Source organism: Fringilla coelebs, assembly GCF_963513975.1.
Source record: "Fringilla coelebs genome assembly, chromosome: 4".
Taxonomy (NCBI): Eukaryota; Metazoa; Chordata; class Aves; order Passeriformes; family Fringillidae; genus Fringilla; species Fringilla coelebs.
The window spans coordinates 22,919,009-22,932,261 of NC_140032.1; the positions used below are offsets into that span (position 1 = coordinate 22,919,009).

At 39.4% G+C, this 13,253-nt stretch overlaps 1 protein-coding gene across 2 annotated transcripts in view; it reads left to right on the top strand.

Annotated features, from left to right (window-relative positions):
• Positions 1 to 493: 493 nt before the first annotated feature.
• Positions 494 to 13,253, top strand: part of KLHL5 (kelch like family member 5) — a gene marked incomplete at its 5' end in the record, with an annotated part of 48,085 nt that continues 35,325 nt past the window's right edge. For both annotated transcript variants that reach the window (XM_084204243.1, XM_084204242.1), the window contains 2 exons: positions 494 to 587; positions 3,281 to 3,375. The remainder of the gene's footprint in view (positions 588 to 3,280; positions 3,376 to 13,253) is intronic.

Here is a 13,253-nt window from a genome sequence, read left to right on the forward strand (position 1 = left end):
TATTACCACACATTTATTTCTCTTAAATGGGGCAGCGGGCAGCTACGGAAATGTTTGGCTTTGTGAGTTTGGAAGAAAGACAAAGACTCCAGGGACCGGATGAGGCGGACAGCGCCTCCCCTGCCGCTTCCCCTGCCCCGCCGGCAGGGGGCGCGCGCCCCGGCCCCGGCCCCGGCCCCGGCCCCGGCCCCGGCCCCGGCCCCGGCCCCGGCCCCGGCCCCGGCCCCGGCCCCGGCCCCGGCCCCGGCCCCGGCCCCGGCCCCGGCCCGCCACACGCGGCCACGCGCCGCTCCCGCCCCGGGGCAGCGGGCGGGGCCCGCGGGAGGAGGCGTCTCCCTGCGTGGCCCCGCCCCTCCGGGCCGCCCGAGCGCAGGGAGGGGCCGGAGCGGGGCCGCGGGGACGCGACGGAGGCGGGCGGGAGCGCCCAGTGCCCGCGGCTCCCGGCGGAGCGAGAGGGGTAGCGGCCCCCGGGCGGGGCGGGAGGAGAGGGCACGGGAGGGGACGGGAGTGGGTGCGGGGGCCTTCCTTGCGATTTTTTTTCTTTCTCCGCCCCCTCCCAGCCGCGCCCCCTTCCCGGACCGTGAGAGGTGAGAAGGGCGGTGGGGGCTCGGCAGCGAGGGGAGGGGGCCGCGGCTGCCGGGAGGGGGAGGAGAAAGCGAGGAGGAGGAGGGCGAGGGCCGGCGCCTGGGAGGGGTGGGGGCGGGCTCCCTCCTGCCGGCCGGCTGCGGAGAGGGGCTGTGGCCGCCGCCCGTGGCGGCCGGTGCCCGGTACCGGGTGTCCGATGCCGGGCAGAGCGGTGCCCGGCGGGAGCCGAGGCGCTCGGCGGGGCAGTGCCGGCGCTCGCCTGAGCGGAGCGGGGCGGGGGCGGCGGGGCGGGACGCGGCGCGGGGTCCGGTCCCGCCGAGACGGGCCGCCGCCGTGACCGGCTCGGTGCAAAGCGGTCAGAGCGGAGACCTGGTAGAAGTGCACTGGCACAGTTCTCGGGGACTTAACCCTATGTGTCTTAACCTTCACCATCACAGTATGAAATAGTGGAAAACAATTTTTTTTAAAATTTGAGACCGGTCGAACAGAATAGAGCAGTGACTGACTGCCACCTCACTGCATGGAGAGCGGCGTTATTACACGGGGAACAGACAGAAGTATAAGTGTTGAACATCAAATAGCTGCTGATTATATATATTATTGGTTTATGTTTTTCCTTTAAGCGTTTTTGTGGCTTAGGGCTTTCAGCTCAGACTGGTTGAGCTTCGTGAGCAGCGGGGCAGCCCATCTGAAGCCCAGCCGCCCAAGGCTCGTGGTCAGCTTTTTGGGCAGTAATGTCAGAACAGTAAAAAGGGAAGGCTTGGCTTTGTTCCTTTCTTTTACTTAAAAGTCGATTATGAAATTACACGAGGTAAACTCCAAATACAGTCATCTTTTGAAGAAAAAATTATTGCTCAGGTCTTCTACGAGCATAAACAGGAATAAAAACTTCAACTTATGGTAATGTTGGTGTAGATTTTCTGTCTAGAGGAACTATGTACTGGATAGGTCTTTTTACCTGGGAATTTCCAGGGGCATATGTGGATTAGTATTTAAACAAAAAAAAGAAAAAAGGCACTTTGTTCCAGGACTTCATAGGTGCATTCCTGATAGGACAGATTGTATTCCTGTTTTATGCTTTTCCCTTGCTGAATAATGATAGGGAGCATAAAGCAGGATAAAACCAAAATAATAATAGTAAATAATAACCCTAATCTGAGTCAAATGTTTTCTTCTGCCTTGTGTCAACTTCATTGAATCATCCATCCCTCAGTCGTTTCCTCTGAATGGACAGGTCCACTACCAAAGACAGCATGTTTATACCATGGCAGTAGACTAACACATTGTGTTTCACAGAAATGCAAGAACTGCTAATTTAAAATAGAAAAGCAGTTGAGTGAAGATGAAGAAAATCTTCCATTAGACCATTATGGTCAAACAGTAATTGCAAGCTGTTGCTAACAATGACAATTCATATTGGTGGACTTGTTCCAACTCTCTGGACTTTTGTATCACCCCTGCTTTTAAAAAGATTATTGTTTGCTTATGTTTATGTCATGTGGTTTTGTTGATATAATTCAGTGTTTCCTGATATGGTAAAGTAGATTACCTAATCAAACATAGTATGACCCAGTAATGGAAGTTTCTACAGCTCTTAAGAAATTATAATATGATTTTGAATTTCCCTTACAAAATTCTTGCAGTTTCCTCTTTCCTTAGCAATTAAATTGCTTTTCCTTACAGCAGTCTTACCTAGTAGAAAAATGCAGAAGTTACAAACCTGATTATCAACTGCTTGCTTTCTGTCACAAGAACAGAATCTTTCATTCAAAGTTCCCAGCAAGGCAATGAGGCTCATAGACACATGTATTATTGGGCTGCAAGGCCTTAAGGAAACAGTCATACGGGAGAGATGAGGTTATGTGCTGCAGGTGCAAGAATGAGGTGGTATTACCCTTCAGAGACCTGCAAGGTTCTGGAAGCTGGTAAGAAAGATCACACCATGAGAGGTCACATACTAGGTATCATATTATGCATGCAGGTATCATGTAAGGCTACTTTCTTTCACTTCACAGTGCATATAGTAATTTGTTTGGTGCCAAGCCAAAAGGAGATGCATACTATTTCAGCAAGCTCGATTTTTTGAGCAGAGTCTAACTTTGGTAAGAAAATTTTTAGTGACCTGTAAATAGGTGAGGGTTGAGAACCACTGTAACAGTAAGTATGAATTTTTATCAGTAAGTATGAATTTTTATAGACCTGCTCCGTTTAGGGAAGCATGTTTAGTGGTGGTACTTGGCTTTATTCACCAATGCAGTCAGTGTTATTTTTTGGCACTAGTTTAGCTTAAGTGCTCTATGTGGCAGATCAGGTCTTCACTGCTTTTCCCTTCAGGGAAGGGAATCAAAGATAAGGGTGACAGTGGACTAAAGTTTTTTGTTTTTTTTTTTTTTTCAAGAGGTACTGCCTTTAAAAAACAGTGTTTCTTGAGAGTTTACATATTCACATTTCATAATAATTTCCCATCTTTTTTGTTAGTCTTTGTTGATGGGTATGTAACTTGAAGTTGTGGAAGGAGCTAAGGTGACAGTTGTACAGTGACACACTTTTAGCATCTTCCTATCAGTAAGTGTAAGAATCACAAAACAAATACAGAGAACTTCTGTCTGAACAGAGTAGGGAATCTGCTTGTGAGATTATTCATTTTTTTCTCCCCTCTAGTGGGTGGTGCTTACTTGTATTTTTCTGTCTCTAGATTTTTTTCTGCTACCTCAATTTTTCTGGGGAAAGAGGAAGATAAATGGAACTACATGATTCTTTGAACAACTAGAGATGATTCCAGTGTTATAGGTAAGTATTGTATTTACTCAGTTCTAACAGTAAGTTACACTACAATGAATGTGATTTTAGCCCACAAGGGTACATACTCTTCCTTACACCCAAAATTTCATCCTTTTTTTTGTCATACATAACACATCATGTTAGGGCTTCTTTCGGCAAGTGTGCATAAGCAGCGATGACTTTGCTTTTGTGGGCTTCACATGCTAGTGTTTGGACCGTTTTTATGTGATTTCAACACTTGTGCTCTTTATCAAAGCATGCTTTATAGAAGACTGTCAGCATTACTGTAAAGTTCAATTTTGATCTTTTCAAAGTGCATGAGAAGCCTTTGCATCTTTTAATCATTATAGGAAAAACAGGGAAATTGATACAGAGTCTGTTAGAAAAAATACTGCTTTTTGTAGAAATTAATATGAATAAAGGCCCACCAAATGCACAATCAAATCTCATCACTCCAATAATACTGAGTGGGTTTCACTTTATTTCATTTTTTTAGCAACAAAGTAGTAAGACTGTTCCAAGTGAAAGTAATTGTCAAAGGGAATAGCTTTGACATTTGCACAAAGGAAAAGGATAAAAGAATGTTGGAAGCATGAATACATGCAAGGATCTAGCTTTATCTGAACTCTCTATAATAAATACTGATGAAAAATAAGTGCTAAGGGTGACAAAAGCAATCCAATTAATTTAGAAATACTAGGTTTTACTAAAGTGAAAAAAAATCTGCTTTCTTGACTGTGAGTTGTCTCTGCTTTGGGAATGTTGATAAATTCCTTTAGAATTTACTCATATGATAGAAATACAGAAGAGAGATGATCTTTCTCCCTGTTCATGTCATGATCAGTCACATTGTTTCCCTCAGTCAATCCATATCCTTGTTGGTAACTTCCACCACAGATAATATCAACACTTTCTTGAGCTTTAAAAATTATAAGAACTGCTAAGGTTCCTCAGAATTTACTTTGTGAACAGGCTTTGTGTTTTCATTGCTTTGCAGTAGTTCAAGATGTGGTAGCTCCGCCTGCCAAAATAGCCAACCTCCTCTAGGCTGTGAGAATTTGTGTAGACTTGACCTGCATCCTTTCTACAGTGGTCATGGAAGTTTAAAGGGAGTTGAAACAAATGCCAAAATGTACTACAAAGAGAAGAAACTGAACAGGTTGATCACTATGGGATATGTCTTTATTCCCATCTTACTGTAAGGTAGAATGACTAATTATTGAGCAGGGCTGCTGATTTTTAATTACGTCTTATGGACTTTACGGACTTTGCTGGCATTTTTCCAGAGGATAAATTTCTGTAAAGTTGACTATTGATTTCAATCTGTTCAGAGGAATACTTTGCCAATTAATTACCTCTTCTGGCAGTTCTAAGTGTAACTGATGTTAAAAATCCTGATGTCTTCCATAACAACTGGATATACTTTAAAAAAAAATCTTGAATGGTAACTTGGATTCTTCCAAGAGCATCCATCAGATTTTCAGAGTAAATGGAAAACTGTTCACAAAATTGTACAGGATGGTTTTGTAAAACAGTGAAATTTAAGGTAGAGTGAGCTTAATTTCTTTGAAAATGTGTGTAGATAGGCTTGTCTCACTCACTGCCTTAGCTGATGCTTTTGTCTGATAGCATATATACATTGTATTGACTCTTACTTAGAAGAACTTACTAAAGCACAATGATGATATGATCTGTCTAGAACAGTTTTGAGTTGATTTGGGTGGAAGTAGTATCATTTATTACAAAAAAAAAGTTCACACCATTCTGGGACTTACTTAGCCTCAATCTCAGAACAGAACTTTTCAAAATGAGGCTAAAGTATAGCCTTAAACAGATTAAATATTCACAGCACCTGGCTGTGTCATATGATACATATTCATGGTGTAGAGTAAGACTCAAGTCCATAGAGGTTTACTAACCTGAACTGTAAAGAAAATAAAAATAGTCATATGGCTGAATTAGCAAATTAGTTAAAATTTTACAAGTAGCGTGCGTGTGGTGAGGAGATGTAGGAGAAGTTAATAGAAAGATAAGTCCATAGGAAGATGAGATTTTTATCAGTGGTTTTGATGCTTAGATTGTTTGCAAGGAAGTTCATACTTGTTAGCAGAGTAGATGTTTTATGTTGACTCTTGCATGAATAAGCCATTAGCCTGACAGTTGCTGTGAAGTATTATATGTTGGTTATTCTTTAGATCCATATGCATTTGTCTGGTAGATAGGTAAAATGTATTCTAATATTCTAAAATTAAATCACTTCATCCTTGCCAAAGATGAAATCAGAGTTTAAATCTTGCTCTTTTATGTGCAGTATGGGAAATTATAGTTTTGAATGTAAATGTAATCCCAAGCTTTTGCATTCAAACTCTAATGGGAGCATTAAGAAGGTAGGGCACTTCATAATGTTATCATAACTTGGTATGGCTTGGCAAGCTCTTCACCAAGCACCATAGCATTTTAAATTTGGAAGTATTTTTCAAGGAAATAAAAATAATTAACTAGAATTAATCTATGAGTTTATAAACATGTGGGCAGATCAAGTGATAAGTAATAGAACTTCACTTTGTACCTCCTCTCACTTCCTGACAGTTTTTGTAATTAATAAATGCAAACCTAAGCTGCATCTTCGCATAATAACTCGTGTGATGGTAGTACAACACATAGTTTTGTATTTCTCTTAAGAAATGGCTATAGTTGATATGATAGAATGGAAAAACACATGCTAAGCAAATAATTAGTGTTTTTTATCAATTATGCTTTCTCCTTCTGGCAGTTTAGCAATCTGAATTCAAGATTTTTCCCTTTTTTGAGCATTTTAATTTAGTAATGGACCTCGTGCCCTGAGAGTGCCAACAGTATCCTGTATTCTTCCTGGCGCTTTATTTTTTTTGCTGGTGTCTAGTTCTTGCTCTCTGTGCAGAACAGGAAACATTTAGGGGTTCCTTTAAAACCGGAGGTAAGGCCACTAAGATGGGATCGGTATGGGTTTAGGGTAGCTGAACAGTTAACTCTGCAAGTACCTCAGTGATTTACTAAGTGGTCAAGCTTCTGCCATTGTTCCCTCTATCCTTAAGCTCATTTCAGTTTTACACAACCATGGAAGGGTAGAAGCTCAGAGCTGTGTTTGAACAATCAGTCAGCTTTTGTGTTGATTTCTATTTTACTTTGTTTATAAATCCTGGGCTTAGGCAATATGTAGCTACCCAGGCTAAGTTGTGCATACTCAGAAGCAAAAGATAGGCAGCTTGTGAGTTTGTACATTCCCCAGACAAGTTTGGTTTATGTCTTGTGGTTTACTCAGTTCTTCCCTAATAACATTTCTGTCTACTTGCCAGTTTCAGTCAAACTCTGACAGAATGGAGCCCTTGTAACGTTTAAATTCCTGAAAAGTTTTGAAAATGCAGGTAGGTAGGAAAGGCCAAATAAGTAATATTATTTGACCTGTCAGCTGATGAGCCTGTCTGTTCTAAATATGACAAAGAATTTGCTTGTCCAGCCTGTTCTGGTACTTGATAGGGAGGGATATGCATACATGCAGGATAAGGGATACTGTGTGAGGTGAAACATGCAGAAGAACTCTAGTTTTTGTCAGAAGAGCTTGTAAAATAAATCATAATGGGGAATCCGAGATTACTTTCACATGAAACTGTGGAGACAGAATAAAGAATCGAAGAAACCAGTTTTCTGATTGTGGTTAGGAGTACACGGTGGCTTGATGCATGGCTTAACCTGAGAATTAGTAGTATCCAAGTATAGAATTAAAAGATATTTTTCCTTATGTTCCTCAGATACATACTGTTTTAAGCAGCATTGATCCAAGCAGTGGACTAGTTTTGTTTTAGAGTGAATAGTTAAATATACTGTATGTGTTCTGCATTTTTTTCCCTGATAATACTTTCTTGAGCCAAATCACTAGTAAAGTCAATGGAAGACTTTAGTTATCATCTCCAATTTAATCACCTTGCTTTTACCACTTTGTGAGGCTTATTGTAACATGAAAAATCCATCACCAAGTTACAATGCTTGTAATAAAAGCATGTAATACAAAGCATTGTATTCTCTCCCCAAGTGGGGTCACCAAGGGGAAGTTGCCCAGGACCATGTCCAGATGGCTTCTGAATATCTCTAAGGATGTAGACCCCACAACCTTTCTGGGTGACCTGTAGTCAGTCACACTCACAGTGAAAAGGTTTTCCCTCGTGTTAGATGTTGTGTTTTAGTTGTTGTCTATTGATTCTTGTCCTGTCACTGGACACCCCTGAAAGGCATTTATTTATTCATGTATATTTATTTATGCACATTGATGAGACATCCCCTGAGTCTTCTCTAGGCTAAATAGTCCCAGGTCTCCCAGACTTCATCAGACAGAAAAGCTCCAGGTCCTTCATCATTTTAATGGACCTTCTTTGCACTTGCCCTCCAGTATGACCATATCTCATACTGCTGAGTAGAGGGGCAGGATCACTACCTTCACTTGCTGGCAGCACTCCTAATGCAGGCCAGGGAGCCATTAGCCTTCTTTGCTGCAAGGGCGCACTACTGGTTCATGCGCAACTTGGTGACCAGCGGGTCCTTTCCTGGAAGTTGCTTTCCTGCTATGTGGCCCACATCATGAGGTGTTCCTTCCCTGGTGCAGGATTTTACAGTTCCCTTTGTTGAACTTCATCAAGTTGTGACGGCTGATATTGCTAGGAAAGACAGAGGGCATTCAGTGCCTCGGCCTTTTCCATATCCCATGTCCCCAGGGCCCTGCCCCCTTCAGCAGCAGGCTGTCCCTAGACAGTCTTTTGTTATCTGTGTACCTACACAAGTCCTTCATGTTGCCTATGATGCCTCTTCTAACCAGGTGGGCAAATGATGGTAGAAATCTTTATATTTAAAGGATTTTTATGGGAAGTTCTATTTGACATCTGCATTGTTATGCACAATTGGGTTCTAAAAATGTTGTAAGTCCAACATTGATTCTTTAAATAGAAGTTGTTTTTCATATTTATGAGACATTATGATTCTCATAAACATTAATCTTGATACTTATAGATTTTGATGTGATTCTTATAAAGCATTTTGCCTTCTAGTGTGATGATTGTTAGTTTCATACTTTGATCATGTTTATTGCCTTTCTGTGAACCCTGTTTTCTGCAATGCTGCTTTTGACTTTCAATGATCAATTGCACGCAAGGAATTCCAGATCAGATCACACCACTTGTTTTATAAATATGTAATAAGATATGATGTCCTCATATATTATCTCTTATGCAACTTAAATTTTCAGTTGGGGGATGGGCTTAACTGAAGCTGCTAATTAAACAGAAGTCCTTACTGAGAGAGAAGTTAGTCTCTTGAGCTGTTTTTTGGTGTTAAATGATTTATTTAGAATGCTCAAGTCTGTGTCTTGAAGTGCTTTGCTTCAGTAGCTGTGGCATTGCGTAGCTTGACATTTAGATACGGTGTAAGCTTTTCACTCACAGACCTCTATGTATTTCTCTTAGAAGTTTGTGTAGTCTGGCATGGAGTTCTATGTTGCATTACCTAATCACTTGCAAATCTGCTTCTTCACTGTTTTTTAATGTGTTTTTTAATCTGGTGGATTTTTATATGGTGCCTAATGTAGAACTGTGAATACTTGTCATTTTTTGCTAAATAAACATCCACTCTGCTGTTGACAATGTTGGCAGTGTTATCCTTTACCCATTTTTCTGTGAGTTTTTGAGGAAATCTGAGTACTTCATGGTAAAATGACACTGCTGCTATCTTGGAAAAATGTTAAAATATTGTCCTTAGTTTGCCCAGCAAGACCTGCCTACAAAAGGAAACTATTCCTTGTTGTTTTTTTTTTTTATTTGCCTCAATCTTCAACCTGTTCTTTATGGTCTTTTGTAGCTTTATTAGGCAATGCCTTCCTAAACTGGTTCTAAAGAATCCTTTACTTTCAGCAGGACAACTTTAAGTGTCTGAAGAACAGTGTTTTTGTCACCACTCTTTCTTAACAGTGACATTCTAAAGGAGATGATTTGTGCTGGCCTATTACCATCTCTAAATTTGTGACTACCTTGTTTCCATTAGAATTGGTTCTACCCCAGTATTCCTGGAGTAGATGAACTGGGAATCTTGCTTGTCTTTACCTTGTGTTTTGCTACTTGACCCTTTTAGTACAGAAAACTGGTTCCATGTTTTGAGAGACTGGCCCTTCAAGTGTTGTCCATTTTGTATTACAAGTAAATTTTAACTTAAAAACAGCATCTGACCTGATGAATTGGAGTACTCATTTTTTGAGAGTGAAGAAGCTTACTGTGCTGTTTACTGAGGAATAGCTCTATACTATGGCTTTACTTTTAGATGGTGCAGCCCCTGATGATGCTTCAGTGTTATTTGACTAAAACAATGTTAATGTTTTAATCTTAAAGAAATACAAATGTCGTGAATCAGAACTTCTGTGGTATGTGAACCAGTATGATATTTGAGCTTGGATCTAACAGTGTAGTCTTGTATTACATGTGGAAATCTCTCTTGTTCCCCACCCCACCCTTAGCTGAATAAATCAAACAGCAAGCCAGGCTGTTGTTCTGTGCAGGTCTTTTCATGCTGTTGTTAAGCTGACTGCTCCCTCGTGTTTCGAGGGAAATGCACAATGCAGAGTGGCAGAAAGTTGTGATGCAGTACCAGTAACTTGGCTACAGCTCATTTTTGCCAGTCAGAACAATGAATTTAAGTACATGAAGTCAGTAGCTGTAGGATATTTCCTCTCTTTCTCCTGAATGAACTGTGCCACAGCTGCTGATGTAAGGCTCTTTTCACAGAACTGCAAACCAGAAGTGTTTGCATTTATATAAAACTTTGGGATGGGAAGAGATTATTATTTTATAGGATCATGAAACATTATTATAGCAATCTTCCTGAAATCTTTGTTTCTGTAAGCTGTTTCTGTAACTTTGGGTCTGGAAGACAGGAATAGGGAAGGAAAAAGAAAGTAAGTATTTAACACTTCTTCTAACATAAGCATAGTTATAAGCAAAATTGCAGTTTGGAGTTCATCTATAGTGGTTTTCTTTGAGCAGTTATTTTAATGCCTCAAATTAATATTTTAAAGCTCAGAAATCCCATTTTAAAAAGTGTTAAACTTTGATTGCCTTTTAATGCTGTAAGTATGTATTTGATTAATTGATGAACATCTTATGGTCAGTGAACCTTTCTTATGTTTTCAAATACACATCTAGGATCACTAAACATTGACAATATTGCTTTTCCACATCCTAATGAGTCTACTTATGTCTAAAACTTATCTTTTTATATTTAATGCTTTTGTTAAGCATTATTTTTTCAAAAAACAGTTCTTGCAGTCACAATAGACTTTATGTAATTATTTTGACATTTACATTCTTAATTGGCACTTTAAAGGATCATAATATAGTCTCAGGACAAACCTGAGCTTTTATGGCCCCTTTTAAAATTAATTTGACACACTAAATACCTTGAATATATTATATCTGAATTGCCTTGAAGTTGAGTGGTGAAAGGTTTTGGAGTCAAATCATAGTAGTGACAGAAAAAATGTTACCATGTAAAGTAGTGTTGAAATTTAAATACTAAAGTGCCTCAAAAAAGTATTCCATATACATGTTTGTTTATTTGAAAACTTGATTGATTTCCTTTGGCGAGAAAAAGGAAAAATCACAATCAACAAAAGCACTAGATCTTATTATTTAAATAATATTTCCAAATTTCCTAGTGATACATTCTAAATATGAAGTACACCTTCCCTCAAAATATACAATAGAGGTATCTTAAGACTGAAATTGTTTAAATTTATTTAGTTATGCTGGATTGCAATCTTTAATACTTGTATTAATAAATGTATATAATATCAGAGAATATCAGTGTAGTAAATTTTTTGGTTAGTAAAAGAAATGGTTTTTATCTCTGTGCAGATAAACTGTCTGAAGATTTTGAAAAGGGCAGTTTCTAAAGCTGTCATGCTATGTTCTTGTGTTACCTGTTTACACAGTTGCAGATTTAATATAGAGCATTTATTTAGATGTTTCTTTTTTTTTCCCAAGCCAGAATCTGGGAAACTGTCCCCCACTGCTAACTGCAGGGATTTATAGCTTTGTGAAGCTCTTCATATGAGATTAAATGTGCAGGTGTTCCACTTGAAGGAATATCAGTCTGTTCAATTAAAAATCAGAGTTCTCAAAATTGTTTTCACAGTAAGCTTACACAACCTTGTTAATACAAACTGAATTATGTTCTCAAAGGTGACAGTGTACTTGTATTTGAAATGTTATTTTGATTCACTGCAAAATAGAAACTGTAACAGTGCCCAAGATCAGAAAAAATGGACCTAAGCACTATTGTTTTCTCAATAAATGCAAACTTTTGCCTTAGTAGATGAAAAAATATTTCAGAATCCTCGCTAAGTCTGTGTATACTGTGCTTGACTAGGATGGGTTTTAGCAGATTTCTCAGAAATGTGTTAGTGCTTTAGAAGGACGTGTGATGGGAGGCCATGGAGGGTGGGAATTTGGATTTGTGAGCACCAATCACCAGAGGAGATGCCAGTGGTGAAGTCTGGGTGATCGTAGTCAGTGGAAGTCCTAAGAGTTGATTGTTGGAGATCTCCTCAAAAGTCTGGTAACTGCTGGCTGGAGATCTAAAAGATATCGCATTATTCATAGTAACAAAGATTGTCCAGAAAAGAGGCTCTCAATGATTTCTGAGGAATATCAGTTTAAATTGAAGAATTAACTGTCACTTGTCTTATCTTGTCATCTATAATACAAATATTCCTATGAAACAGGGAAATAGTTTAGATATTTATGCTGTCAGTCTTAGAACTGTAATTTTGAGAGTGTATATAGGAGCAAGAGTTTCTTTACTCTAGAAAAATGAAAGAGAATAGAAAACAGTTTTGTGATTTGGTGTGTTAAAACTACAGCACATTTTGTTTTCTAATCTCTGTTTGAGCCCATAGCTTCACAGCCAAAGAAAAGCAGTAATTGGGTTGTTTTTGCCAGTAAATCAATGAAAAGTACTGAAAAAGCACTAGAATCGCAAATCTGCCACTGTCTTGGTAGACTTATACTGGGACAGCTTGAATTTTAAATGAGTCTGTTACACAAGAATGAGAATCCAGGTCACTCCTTATGTATAATGGATTTACCATACCAGCAGAAATAAAGGTATTTAAAGCTTACTTTTTATAGCTGGATGGATAATTAAAATATTACTGGTTTGATGAATGTTAACATATACACCAATTGCTTGTCCTGTTTCTTCACCCTTGATGAACACCCAGCACCAATATAAAACAGAAGGAGAGGATGAATAAAACGATGCCATTTTGTTTTTACTTCTTAAGCCTTACTCCAGTTTCACTCAACTTGCAGTTACACAAAGGATAGTATTTGAACACTACAGTTAAGTGTTTAATAATTAGCTATATGTGTACCAGATGAGTGGGTTCTGCATGTCATATCATTTTGGTTAAACATACGTACAATTTTCATGCTAATATATTAAAACATTGATCCTTTCTTAAATATTTCCTTACTTTTCTGTGTTTAAATTAAATCCCCAGGAAAGATGGTAAGAGCTTTATAGATTTACCTACTTAATAATCTTGCATTTAGTATCTGATGTATCTTCAGCTGTTTTCTGGATATGCTGCAAAGGTCTCAGTATTTGGCTTCTGGTAGGCCAGGATGCGAGCAAGGTGCACACTCTGAAATGCATCTCTGTGGAATCAGCTGGAATGCAGTTCCTGTAGAAATGAGCTTTTGCTAGCCTTTGTGAGAAGCACTTAGATCAATAACTGTGCTCTGGGCAATCACGGGTGAGCTTTCCAGGTTAAAGCTAGCACTTACAGCATTGTGTTTCCTCAGAAGATAGAA